Genomic DNA, 14,914 nt, shown 5'->3' on the forward strand with positions numbered 1-14,914 from the left:
TATTCCACTTCTTCAACTCAGCCTTGCCAGACATTTGAGTTTTATCTCATGTGGGTTTTCTGGGTAGTTCCTGGCTTTATAGGTTGCAGTACAACATGGATCCTTAATAAAAAACATATTCTTGTAAGGATACTAATACATTGCCAAATGTATTATATATAATTTATATAATGTATAATAATACATTGCCTTCATCCACTTCCAAATTCACTCTGAAATGGCCAACAGGAAAAAAATATCAATTTCGTTACAAGGAACATCCCTGTGAGTCCCAAGAAGATGGAAACACCAGCTGTGTTGTGCATCTGGCTTTGCTTGCAAGAGAAGGTTTAGGCAGGACTGTGACTCTGGTCCAAGAAACTGCAGCGAGCAATGGGAGTGAACCCAAATAAAGCTGCTCCCACTATTCTTTGTCCTGTATTTTCTGGGAAATTAAGACACGAGCAAGCAGTGCTAAATGACTATGAAATAAAAGCACAACAACAGCAAAGAGCATCAGTGTAGCACTGTGAAGTTATTTGCATAACACATTTTCCACCACTTTGTATGCATGTGTGTGCAAGTACAAATATACTAAAGGCATTGCAACCTTACTTAGCTAGAGTAGGTGTAGATGTTATTCTAGTTAATCTGTATTTCTGAATTAATTACAAGGCCATGCTAGTAAAAAACTAAACCCTGCAAGTAGACTTCTGAGTCTGATTTTGCTGGTTTGGATGTGTTGTGAAACCAGCAAACCCTATTTGCATCATCAGGAGTTGCAATAATCAGTTTTTATAAAATGAGTTTAATTAGGAGTAAGATTTTCTGAACCTCCTAAACAGCTTTATGGGAGAAGTAAAATCTTTTATTAACTCAATTGAGAGGATACAAAAGGAGAAGTTTTCAAGTTTGTGAACATTTCTTGACATTCCAGCCTCAGAAGAGATATGAACTCTTCCTATAAACTTTGTCTCTTGTATTGAAAACATGATGGCCACAACAAAATTATTATAAAACTGAATATAAATTATAAAATATATAAATTATATCTATTTATATATATTTTATATATTTATATAAATATATAAAACTGGTTATTAATTATACATTTCAGCATTTTATTTTTATGGGCTTAAAATTAGGCTCTCCATTTCTTGATCGACATGACCATGTACATTTTTGTTTAGGGTATTTAGGATTTATAGTGGTTGTGCATTGTGTGGTTTCAAGGCTGTGTTGCTCTTCTGGTTCTTCCTACTGTCTATTATTTTTTTTTATGCCATTTTGTCCTAAAAACCCTTGTATTTCAATGACTTTTTTCCATTTTGTAGACCTAAGTCTTCTACTGATAAAATCAGCGAGACCTACACCCCTGATGGTTGAAGAAATAGAATAAAGTCATATTGCTTGGATAAAATACATCAAACAAAGGTTCTTCTTGTGATTTTAAAGGCTAGTTGATGCATCATTTGCTTTAACAGATTAACTTACCGCCTCACTTATGCAACACATTTGCATTCCTGTACTTCTTAAATAAGGAGTAAACACCACAATGTATCACAAATTTTTCACATGAGATCACTCATGAATGAAGAAGTGTTTAACTGTGGCAATATCACAAAAATAACGTTTAGCCTTTTTTGAATGAATGACAGGAAAAATTTCTGTATCCAATAGTTAAATATAGTTCTGGTGATCTGAGGCACTGGTGTAAGTTATTCTAATTTCCTCTCCTTTTTTTGACCAAAAAGTATACATCTCACCTTACATGGAGTACTGCTTATTTTAATTTTTGTTATAGCCTGCTAAGGCTGTAACCAAATCATTCTTACACATTGTTGGAGGGAGGTTAATTAATTAATAGTAATAAAAATCAACCTTCTGAAACTCAAACTGGAATTAGTCCAGATTGCAACATATTTTGCAGCCGTAATAAATGCATTTTTTGTTCAAAAGTAGACATTTTAATCACATTATCTGATTCTTTAGATAAATAGAAATAATTTTCAGACATAAAAGGCTTGCTGGGAAAATTTAATTTTACCTTTCAAAAATACAGAGTCAAACCAAGCAGTATACAAAGGAGAAATTTTGATAATATTTTGTTCTTGCAAATTAAAAAAGAAAAAAGAAGAAAGAAACTGGGAGGTGAATGAAGAGGGAGAGAAGAGAAGAAGGGGATAGGAATGACTTGCTATTCTAAATACTCTTTGATGTAACTTTTAATCTAAAATTAGAATTAGTTGATGGATTTACTTAGTAAATAGGCGAATATGTAATCAAGACAACAGATTCTTATTTATTGGGAAATCTAAGAATCTAAGAGTATCTCTTAACAGCGTATAGTCAAATACTGTGCAACTGGCTTGCTTTGCCATAACAGTTTTAGAAGTGCCTAATAAGGAAAAAAAAGAAAGCTATCATTGTGTTAATAGCTATGTTAATGTAAAAATAAAGCAATATTTATCCTGTAGGAGTAGCAACTGTGTTGTACTGTTAAATTCAGTGGCCTATGATGTTCTTAGCAATGAACACAACCAGCTCAGCCTGGTAAGAACAGGTAACTTGCAGTAATTCAACGCAGGCTCAAAATTATCTTATTTTTAACAGTTGCATAATTTGCCATTTGTAAATGCGTTTTAGTTCTTTTCATTATTCTTGCAGCAGGCAACTGTGCTGGCATCTTGAAAGTTTTGGGGTTGTTTATTGCTGGCTTATTGCTGATGGTTAGCAGAAGAGACACTTTCAGGTTCAGTTTGAGGAACCTCAGGCTCTCTTTTAGGCAGTTCAGCCTAACAAAATTAAGCCTGACATGTTTCAACTCTACTACTTTGTAAAATAAACATGAAACAATGGTTTAGATTTCTAGTAAAACTCTTGAACCATGTGAAACTCAAACTTTCCCCATTCCTTTACACATCTGTAAATAAAGACCATAAAAGAAGAGCACAACAGGATAAATCAACACGAGTTTGAAATCCACTGCAGCATATTAAATGGTGATGTCTCTCTAAGAAAAAGGGTGACCCTGCAGCTTCTTGCAGTTTGAAGCTAATTGTTTTCGTCAGGATGGGAATGTCTGGAAGTCCATGGCAGTGTCCCACCAGCAAGGCTTCAGTAACTGAGCTGGCTTGCGGAGAATGAGCTCACTTTGTAGCAACACAGCATGCTCAGACACCACCTATTCTGTTCTCCAAACTGTCATGCATAACAACTTCATTGTGCTAAATTGAAGTTGAAAGCAACCAAAGGCTATGAGAAGGAGAGGCTATGAGAAAAGCATGCTGTCAGGACAGGCAAAACCTGACCTGGAAAGTAAGCTGAGAGACAGGAGAATAAAAGACCAGGGCCCATGAACACAGCATATTGTTTCATTTTAAAGTATGATTCCCATACCGGGAAAACTACCAAATGTGATGTAAATTTATTTAAATAGATTCCACAGCTTAAAAGTTTGCCAGCCGCTCTTATCCAACTTTCCCAGCTCTCTGATTCGTTACTTACAGTGGGAATATAATGATATATAGTCATCATTGTAACAGCTTCTTTGCAGAAACACAATGATGATTAATAGCTAGTGGCAACTTTTCGCATGGGCTCTGAAGCACTGTAGCATTAAGCAGCCAAGCACTCCCAAATCCCCCTTTTCTGTTCCACTGAAAAGTACTCTCCTTGTACCTTGCAGATATGAACAAAGCCAATCTTAATTCCAATCAGCTTTTTCTCATTCAAGGAAACTTTGTCTTTTTCATAATTGATTCATGTGAATTTTTCTTTAGTCTTTCACTGAGCCTGACACTTTTCTTTTTGCTGGATGGAAAGAGGAAATAATTTCAGTAATAGGAAGGTTTGCTTTGTTTTTCTTTCCAAAATATTATTTGAGACATTTCCTAGTTACTTGAGCTAATGCACATTAAAAAGACACACAGAAATGAAAATGGAGCCTTAACTTTCCCTTCATTGAAAGATTATTAACTACATGCACTGAGGGATGAGCTCAGAGGAACAGCTTTAGTTGCGTAAGTCAAAGACTGGAGAGCAACAACAATAAACTGTCTCAATTTATTGTATCAATTCCCATTCCCATTCCCATGAGAAACTTACAGTTGAAACTGGAATGAATTCACTTTTCCTTGCAAAATTGTTTCAAAGATATGACAACTTTAAATAGAAGGATTTTATCAGATTTATTTGGAAATACCTAGAAATAGTTTATTTTCATTTAAACGTTTACTCACTGATGTGAATTTATTGTTTTTCCACAAATAGCCTTTCCATGTTGACAGATAAAAAATATTCTTAGGACTGTTTCAGTGTTCCTTTCATCACTTCCAGTGTGATACAACTACACTTGGAGGCAATAATGTTTGATCTACACCAGAATAAGCATGGGGCAGATCAGCAGGATGCAATTTTAATTTTTATTAGGAAAAACACTTTTAAAGAGAAAAAAAAAATTGTACCATATTAGAAAGCTGCAATTTACAAAGAATATTAGTCTTGTTGCCCCTCTGTAAGAAATTACAATTCTATATCTTCGCATATGTAACAAATACACTGTTAATATCAGACTTTGTACATTATTGGTGTTCCACTCATGAACTCATGATTTGATCTGTCCAATCCAGGAAAGTATTCCTTTCCTTCTATTTGCATATTAGATATAGTGTAGACAAGAACTGACTTTGAGAGTAGCATATTGTCTAGGAATAAGTAGTATTTGCTAAAATCCTTTCATATAGCATGTGAGATGGAGAAGTAAATATATCCATCACCAATTTTTCTTTTAATTGCACTTTAAGAGAACACTGTGGCCAAGTTTTCCATAAGTTTGGTGAGCTTGTTGTCCAGAAGAAGTTAAAATGTTCATCTTTAACTTTTGAAATAATGAAAAATATCTGTGAATATTTTCAATTGTTTTTTATTCACAGAAGTTTTTTATTTGTTTTCTTTCAGGGATGAAAGTTTCTAGTGAGATGAATGGCATGGCCGATTGGGTTTATGATTTTCATCAAAATTTTCTTAGGATTACTTAGGAAATCGCATTGTATATCAAAACTCTCAAGAGATCAAATTTCTACTCAATTTCTTTGTATTGCAGTGCTTTGCAGGCCTGTCATGTTTGCTCCCTCTGTATGTTTACAACCCAAGTTACCCTGGGGTAACTCAGCAGAATTATGTATGATTTAATACACATGACCCAAAACTTGATTCAGGCTCATAGGATTTTCTTCAATTATTATTAATGCTCAGGGAAGTAAAAGTTGCATTACAAAACTGCTCTATCAGTGTGTGAGATTCTCCCCTCTTAACTAAAAGACATACTGCTTTGAAGAAAAACTTGCATTATTTTCTGCAAACAGTTTCACTTTTGACATTTAATTGAAATTACTTGGCATTTAATTGAAAGAGTTAAAAATAATTTAAGTTCTAATAGCTACTAGCAAATTGGATATTATTGAATAACACTTGTTTGCAGATATTTAAGAAGGACTATCATTAGAAATATTCCCAGATACCTGGAAATCTAAAGCTGCATATGAATGAGGGTGGTCCATCCACTAGTTTATGGGTCCCAAATCCCTCAGGTGATGTCACAAATTGACCTAGTGTCCCTGTGAGCAGTGTTTTCTCTTTGAAACGCTGAATTTTCTGCAAAAAATGTAAAATCTTGTGTAGTCTGTACACTCCTCATTGACTATGCATCTGAGAAGCCCTACGTGTGTTGTTTATTTCAGCAAATACATAGAATAATACACACTCCCGATAACTTCAGACAATGGTATGCAAATAACTGGCATGGGGGGCTAAAATCTCAGATGACATACCCTTTTCAGGATGTGTCAGCATGAGTACATTCAACATGTCAACATGTCCATGCATGTTTTGGAGGAGAGCAGAATCCCAGCACAGATAGGGTTTCACAGCATTTGTTCTACTTTTTGGGGCTGCCTCCATAGGAGTTTCACAGAAACCAGCTTTATGCAACTGCAGTTTTAGATGGGAAAACTTCCACCAACAGTCTCCAAAGATTTGTAGCATAGGTCATAATCTGCTGAAAATATTCAATGGATATGACCCAAGGGCACAGTCAAATATTCTTGGTCCTTGTAGAAGTTTAGTTCTGAATCTCAGGCTTGTGTACCCAGTGAATATTACACACTGTCTTCTCCTACACTGTGAACTTCTAAGCCTCAAACTTCAGCTATCTTCCCTTACTTTGAAGAATGTTCATTCCCCTTCCACCAGCAATTCTGAGATATTTTCATATGCACCAAGTCTTTCCTTGGTTTCCCCAGGACAGTCCTGTTCAAACCCAAACAATACATATCTGAACTAGTAGAGCGGTTACAGGTTTGCAGGACAAATCTAGTAAAACACTGAAGTACATATGCTTTCTTTTAGTGGGGGAAAAAACCAGTCTGATTTTACCATCTGCACTCACATTGCATGGTAACTTAAGACTTAAATGTAAGACCTGCTGAAAGGGAGCAACCACCAGGAGCAGGAGTCAGAATCTACTTCTTCATGATTTTTGAGAGGTAAAAAAGAGATAATTTTATGGTGTTTTTTCTTTCTCATTTACACTAAGTTGACTTCTTCTCCCTTTCTACATTCAGCTTTATTAAATTTTTCTGCTTTGGCACAATTTTAATACTGATATTTTACCTAGTTTCATCACAATTCTGACAGCTCACAGAGAAAGAAGCTCTGGGAGTTCTTCCTGAGAACCTCTTCTCTCACATGATTCTTCTCTTTCCTCTATGTTTTTTTCCTAAGATCCAGAAGACCCCCCCCCGCCCCACTACTGTTCCATGGACAGACACCTTGACTCTTTCATTACCTTTTTTGACACTCTTTGGAAACTCTCTTCTTCTGAGCTCAGGGACATCTCAGTCCCTCTTTGGCTTTGGAGCAACCTTCTAGCTCACTCTCTCTTTTTGAGTTTGGTGGCATCGTATGAGCTCGTCCATTTTCAGAAGCCTTTGGTCAAATTCTATAAGATCATAGTGTTGTGTAACAATGTCATACCCTCCGTGCATTGAAGATCTCTGATCTGATGTGCCTACTACAGTGGTGTAATTCTCATTGGAAGAGCACACATTTATAAAGAAGAAGGAACTTTGTACAGATCAGTTCTATCTTAAATTTTATCATTCCAGGTCTACACAACTACACATTTCCAACTTAGTCTGTTTCATTATCCAGTTCTAGATCATGACTTTCTTCTTTGTGGGTTTTTAACCTTGTGATGAATCTAGATTACATATCTGAATTAAAATTTTTCCAAACCTAGTGAACAAATTCATTTAATTGTCTTGGGAAACAGCACTGTGAATGCATTTTCATTGCATTTTTTACTTAGTTTCAGCTGCAACAGCCTCTGTTGAGTCAAGAAGCCCAAAAGCTGCAAAGAAAACCTGTTTCAGTTCTAAATCTACTCAGATATTCAGAGTACAGCTTTTTTATTTCTAAATCTCAACTCTGAAAATCATGAAAGAGAAAAAAGTCTTTCTAAAGGTTATCCTAGGATAAGCCCTCATCTCCTATTTTTCCATTTTTTATTTTTGCCCTGGTTTCTGCATATTCTTTGGATCCTCAGGAAGAACAATAAATCATTAGTGTCATTAATATCATAGACACTGATATCCTGTGACATCATGTTTCTTGAATTATTCTTTTGGTCCCTGACAATTTCTGAAAATTTCTCTTCATTGCTCTGAAGGGCGCTTTATGCCTAGAATTCTACTATGTCTGTTTTCCTTTACTTTCACCTCTAACCTTTTGCTTTCTGACTCTCGTGGGTCACCAGCTGTTGTATGCTTATCCAATAAAGGACTTTCTCAGAAAGGAAACTCCGCTCAAGTGTAATACATTATATTTCTCCGAACTTCTAAAGCAAATATTCTTCTGCAAAGAAAAGAAGTACTTCGTACCCTTTAGGAAATAAGAAAGCCAACATACTGCTCCTTAGACTCAATACATATTGCCTCTTGCCTGAATATCATACAAAATAAAGCTCAGTAAAGAATGGGGTATGATGATGTAAGTAAACACTGAGGGGATCTACTGTGATAGTAAACCTCTATGTATTGTGCTGGTGGAAGAGAAAAGACTGAGAAAGGACATGGAGAAGTCATGGATTGCCACAGTTGATGGTAAGAAGGAACATAAGGCCAATGGCTACTGGAGATACCAAAAAAAAATTAGTAAGATTAGGATAAAAAGACATCCTTCCTTCATTAACTCAAAGTAGATTTTCACATTAAAAAGAATTTTTAGAAGTTTTGAGAGGCACTGGAAAATTGGAGCAGGTTCAGTTTGGGAGTAGCAAAGTGATCACAGTGTTGGGAAACTTGACATGTGGAGAAAGGTTGGAGGAATTGGGTTTGTTCTACTCAGGATCAAAGGATCTTGTATCTAAAAAGTTTTTATAGATTAGAAGGTGTTCTTGCTTCACAGTGATTCCTGGTGATAGACAAGAGGCAAAGGGGACAAGGTGCTTCAGGGAAAACACTGTCTGGATAGAAGAAAAACTTACTTAAAAGTACTCTTAAATACTGGAACAGTTTGTGCAGGGAAGTGGTAGAATCTACCTTGCTGGAAATATTCATGTCTCGTCTGAACAAAGCCCTGGATAACCCAGTGGAAAGCCTAGGACGTTGGACCAGATGACTAGAGGTCTCTTCTAACCTAGACTTCTCTATTATTCTGCATCTCATACTAGATCCTAGTGTAGCATTGGGTTAAAATCTTAGAATAAGGTTAATTTTAAAGGCTATGTTAAAAATTAACATACATTTAGAATTTCAAAACAAACCCATATATTTTTAAATTATCTTCATTTAACAAGGGTAACCAGTTTGGCAGTTTTTAAAAAAACTGAGGGTTCCAGATCAGTGTGCTTGGTTCTTCAGCCAGCCATTCTCCACTCTTACCTCAAGATCCCTCTGCCTCCTAAGTAGCTCTGACAACCTGGTTGTCTCAACTGTCTGTTGGTTAATTAAGAACAAGATGCTGTTAACTTCAGTTAACATAAATAAATGACTTTGATTAAAATGTTTATTGCAGAAGCAATCAAACAATATAATTTTGTAAAAACTGAATTTTAATTGTTTTGATTGTATTCCATTATCATTGGTGTAACTACATGTCTTTTACTGTACCTCAATTTTGATTCTAAAAACCCCCTATCACACCCTCTTTAAAGAGCAGTGTGTCTGCTCTTTAATTCTGACAGTGTTACTACCACTGGGATTCTTGTCTACAGTTACAGGGTTTTTTATATAATGTAAACTCTTAATCTTTCTTTCATTATTAGTATTTGCCTCCTATAAGACCACAAACACTATCCTCCATCTCTGAAGTCTCATCTTCTGATGTTCTTTTTGCCACTGACTTAAAAAGGCCAAAGACCAAGTGATTTCCCTCTTCTGTATATCTTCAAATGTTATGTTTCTTGTATTAATTGAATAACTGTACTGCAGTTCTCTGTTCAAGTGCTGATTTTACAGTCTTTCCTGACTTTTCTGCAGCTTTGTTTCTTTCTGTTGTTTGACTTCACTGGAGGATTTAACACTATTATAATCATAAAATCATAGAATCATAGAATGGTTTGGATATGAAGGAACCTTAAAGATCACCTAGTTCCAACCCCACTGCCATGGACGGTTCTCCTTTCTTTTTCTATCATGCCCAGTCATGTTCTTCCCTATGCCCTTGTTTCCTTTAGTAAACTCTTTACTGTACCAAAACCTCACAGTTTTGTGCCTTTATCCTTCTCTCATCTTCAGGCACACGATGTGCTCTCAGTGGAGAAGAGGCTGGGCAGCAGTTGTTGGAGCAGATGCGTGGAGCTTCTGGAGGACTATCTGAGCTGTTGGTGACAACTTCTCATACTCCTTTCCTGGACAGGGTTCTCACTTTGGTACAGAGCACTTCAATACCTAATCCCCTTGACCCCCTCTGGGATGAACATCTCTGGCAGGCTGACTGTTAGCTCAGGAAAAAAATGAAGAAGAAAGAAGAAAGACTTAAAAGACATTCAAATGCTAATGGTCTTCCTCTCCCTGTCCTGGAGTAGGCTTTATGCCTCCAATCCTTTTTCCTAATTCGTTGAGTAGTGCTGGTTTACCACCAGCACAGTGGTCCTTTCAAAGCCATACTTTTGAATGGCACTTCCTATTTCAGCTTTTCTTTAAACAAAACAATTGTGTCTGATCTCCATAACTAGAACAAGTGCAAATCTGGAGTGAAAGATGAGGCAACCTGGCACACCCTCAGTTACAAACTGTCTGGGGGTTCAAATAGCTTTTGATATAACTTAGATCAGCCTGAAGATGATCTCAATGACCTCTATCTGTCCTATAGGAACCAGTGCACTGGGTCTGGTCATGATCCCTCCCTATCCAACCACTGCTATGAACAAGAAAGGGCAAATGGTTGTATTTATCCAGCCTGCTGAGGATGACAACACTCCTTCAGAGTCCAGATTGGACTTGAGCAGTCCTTGACTCAAAAGGTTTCAGCAATCCAGCCATGAAATACCACAAAGAATCTCACCTGGAAAAATGATTAAGGAAACTTATGTCATGACAAATATAAAACATAAATAAACCTATGACTGAAGAAAACAAGAAGGATGAAAGTGCTCCTTATTTGTACAGGATGTTTTACAGGATCTCTGTAAAATAAAAAACTACCAGTCACTTGGATGAGGACTGGTTTGCCTCAAGGGGGAATTTGGTTTAGGGAACAGAGGTCCTTGAAGACTTATTTTCCCACATTCACGTAATTTTTTGTTTGCTCACTTAGAACTGACAACAGGCTTATTGATCTACAATGCACACAAAAAATCCTTTCTATTAACTGTTATCAGTAACAATAAAATTATAGCATACTGTCGTGGAAAATAACTCAAAAATAGGAATAAATTTGGCATGAGGGAAGATGATTATTTTCATCTTCCCTTGTAGAAACTGCAGAGTAAGTGCTTTTAAGATGGACTAGAATGAAAAGCAAGGAGGAGATGTGGTTATATTAAAAAATTCAGATGAACTACAACTTCCCTTTTTCTGAAGAACTGAGGTGAGCTTCTCTTTGAGCCAGCCTAGTTCAAACAGTGAGAGAAATAAGGGAACTACTGTGCAACAGCCACCACGTGATTGACCTCTACCATTTGTCTCAATGAGCCAGGAATGAACTTGAAATACACAGAATGGTGTGACAGGGAAATAAAACAAATCAGTAGAAAACGGAAAAAAAAGCTTTTAAGTACGACAAAACAAAACTTTCTCAAATCTGTTAAGTGTTGGTTCATGGATATGATTCAAGACGTAAACCAACACAGCAATGTAAATTGGGATGGGACTGGACAAAGGGTTATGAAAATGAAACATTTCCTGTAGAGTTCCTGTGCTTCTTTGTTTGCATTTCTAATTGGAAAATAAATCTTGAAGACATGCCTGAGCCATCTTAGCTGTTGGATGTGAAAAACTTATGCTCCGATGCAGTGATTCTAGTTGCTTATTGTTTCACAGCTCCAAAATTCTGTGAAACACTGAGAATAATATAAAAACAGAGTATCAGTGTCAATCTATCAAAAAGAAATCAAACTTTCAATATGTAGGTAATATTGCTACAAACTATGAAGGTGCTCTAATGTCTCATGCCCAAGACCGTATGTTATAAATCCACTAGTTTTTCTGAACTAAGAATCTTTGAAAAGACAAACTTTTATCAGAAGTCCTGTTAAACTTACACCAATGAATGTAATACAACTGTACCTGATACTATTCTTATATCTCATAAAACTGCCTACATTTTGACATTTCCCCTATTTGTTTGTGTTTAACCATGGAAATATAGCAAAGGGAAAACCAGAAAAATCTTGAAATCTTCTGATAAGATACCTTCTTCAAATAATGTTTAACTTGCAATAACTCTTTGAGCTATGTAGAACAGAGTATTTTAAACTTTTCCTTCTCCATCAACCAAGTAATTGTTAAAATAAAGAGAAAGCAATTGAAGTATCACCTAAATGGCAGACAACACATTTTGTTGTTTTGCTGCAAGGTAATCTATACATGCCAGGGCATAAAAGTAAGGGCTCTGTAGCTCTTCTAACAGAACTGCTTCAATGTGAAGTTTTTAGTTTTAAAATTGATAGATTTGTTTCTCTTTTGATGGAATATTAAACTTTTACAATTAAAGTTAACTGTTTATTTGGTGTAAACTACAGCTTTTGTTTCCTGATATAACAGCATTTCTCCATGATGTAAAATACATTAATACTACAATTTTCCGTTCTATTCAAATCAGCTTTTAATTGAAGTTCATGTGAATGGGCTATTCTTTGTGATTCTTATAATCTTATAACTAGTTTATGTTTTTTTTCTGCTTGTCACAGTTCATGTGAATTGAAAAAGTATTTGGTTTAGAGGTGTTAAGAGTGATCATGCACAAGAAAAAGTAGCTTATTTTCTAAACTTTCTAGTCAGATAACATTTTCAGATGAGTGAGATTGAGTACAATTTTCTTTTGAACTGTTCTGTCAAAAATAAAAGCAGTATTCAACAGAGGAAAAATTTATTTTTAGCTAAAAACATCTCAGGAGGATACCTTTGTTAATTGCATGAAATATATTTCTTTAGTTGCTTCCTCTCCTTCTCTTCATTTTTTTTACTGTTCTTAATTTTTCCAAATGTTTACTGTTCTTTAGATTTTTATAAAGGGAAGGAGGGGAAGGTGATTAGACCATGTCTGTGTTGAGAACTAGCTTCAATACTCTTTATTGTTAAGAATGTAACCAGATGCTTAACTAAAATATTTGATACTCTGTGTTTCAGTGCAAAGCTCCTTTTTAAATCACAGATAAATTAAGGCCAAAGGAAAGGCATTACCTTAATTTATGAACTAAGGAAGTAATCTGGGTGTAGGTTTTTGAGATATCTAACTTCCTACATAGGAATTAAGCTAAATCTGGAGGTAGTTTCATGTTTAATATCTTTCACTGAAAGTCAGACCTTTTGAAATCTAATGCAAGGCAGAAGTCACATGTCGAGATTTTGTTTTGAGAGGGTGTAATTGCATTGGTGTAGTGGGTGGACCCTGGCTGGATGCCAGGTACTCACCAAAGACATTCTATCGCTCCTTTCCACAAATGTACAGAGGAGAGAAAACATAACAAAAGATTCACGGGATGAGATAAGGGCAGGGAGAGATCATAGATTACTATCATGAGTAAAACAAACTTGACTTGGTGATATTAATTACATTTATTACTAATAAAAATCAGAACAGGATAATGAGAAGTAAAACAAACCTTAAAAACAGCTTTATCCCATGCCTCCCTCCTTCCCAGGCTCTACCTCCTTCTGCTCAGCGGCACAAGGACATGGGAATGGGGGTTACAGTCAGTTCATCACAGGTTGTTTCTGCTGCTGCTCACAGAGAGGAGTTCTTCCCCTGCTCCTGTGTGGGGTACCTTCTGTGGGAGACAGTTGTCCACAAATTTCTTCACCGTGAGTCCTTCTCATGGCTTCAGTTCATGAACCAGGATGGGTGCCTTTCATATGGCGTGCAGTTCTTAAAGAATGGGTTGCTCCAATGTGAGTCCCCTATAGGGTCACAAGTCCTACCAGCAAACCTGCTCCAGTGTGAGCTCCTCTCTCCACAGGTCTGCAGGTCCCTGCCAGGAACCTGTTCCAGCCTGTGCTTCCCAGGCATTTGCAGACTTCTTTCAAGCATCCACCTGCTCCAGTGAGTATCTTCTCCATGAGGATGCAAGTGGATCTCTGCATCCCTGTTGACCTCAATGGGCTGCAGGGTCACAGCTGCCCCACCATGGGCTGCACCATGGGTTGCAAGGGAACCTAATCTCTGATGCCTGGAGCACCTCCTTCCCCTCCTCCTCCTTGGTGTCTGCAGCATTGTTCCTCTCACTCTGCTGTTCTCTGAGTGCAATTATACCTACACTTTTTTTTCCTTTTTCCTTCTTAAATATGTTATCAAAGAGGCAATACTACCATCTCTGATTGTCTTGGCCTTGGACGGCAGTGGGTCCATCCTGGAGCTGGCTGGCATTGGCTCCATCAGATAGAGGGAAAGTTTCTGGTAGCTTCTCACAGAAACCCCCCTGTAGTCTCCTCTACTACCAAAACCTGGCCACGCAAATCCAATGTAATCAGTCAGTTTAGTCCTAAGCCCTTACATATTGCTTTACCCTCCATTACTTTGTACAGCATTGCTGTAGTCAATGAGCAGAATTTTATGAAGACCTGAACATGATTTTATATAGGTTTATGTATGTACAAATTGGCTTTATAGCACTCAGTCTGAATGATATCAGTCAAGAAGGAATTAGAGAGTCTTTTTTTGTTGTATTATAGCAAGAAATCTGAAGGTAAATGATACTAATGGTGTAGCAACACTTGTGTTCATATGTTACTCTCAAGGTACAAGTGTGGTTTTGTTATATGTTTTGTTTTATTCTTTTCTGTTACAGAGTAGCATAAACATCGTTAAATCAAGATGTTTTTCTGCAATTTTTTTTTAAGGAACACAAGGTCACTTGTTATTGTAATTGTACTCCCTGATAGGGATAACATTTCAATATATGTATGCATTCTATACTGAATGTCTCTTATGTACTGCAACTATGTTAGTTATATCTGTTATGTACATATATTATTCCATCTCCTCTTCAAGCTGCCTTAAACCAGTTGATAATGATCCCAGTCCCACCAGAATCAATGAAAATATATTTTCACTTGATTTCATTAAGTTTTGAACCTGAGCGGTAGAGAACCTCCCTAGAGCACCATAAGGACCATGTTTTCCTTCACAACAATTTTTTAGTTTCTTTTTTGTTGTCCCTTCTTGTTAGCTTTAAATCTTTGTAGCTCTGGTTGCATAAGCTTCAGGGATTGTG

The 14,914-nt window shown here is 36.5% G+C and overlaps 1 long non-coding RNA gene across 15 annotated transcripts in view; it reads left to right on the plus strand.

Annotated features, from left to right (window-relative positions):
• LOC126646882 (uncharacterized) overlaps positions 1-14,914 on the plus strand; it is a 120,198-nt gene that overhangs the window by 81,215 nt on the left and 24,069 nt on the right. Inside the window, exon 7 of one of the 15 annotated variants that reach the window (XR_007630443.1) lies at positions 9,777-11,070. The exons of the other annotated variants lie outside the window; for them this stretch is intronic. This is a non-coding gene — a long non-coding RNA (uncharacterized LOC126646882). The remainder of the gene's footprint in view (positions 1-9,776; positions 11,071-14,914) is intronic. 15 annotated transcript variants of the gene reach the window in all.

Source organism: Myiozetetes cayanensis, unplaced genomic scaffold (assembly GCF_022539395.1).
Source record: "Myiozetetes cayanensis isolate MyiCay16 unplaced genomic scaffold, myiCay2020 scf4, whole genome shotgun sequence".
Classification (NCBI taxonomy): domain Eukaryota; kingdom Metazoa; phylum Chordata; class Aves; order Passeriformes; family Tyrannidae; genus Myiozetetes; species Myiozetetes cayanensis.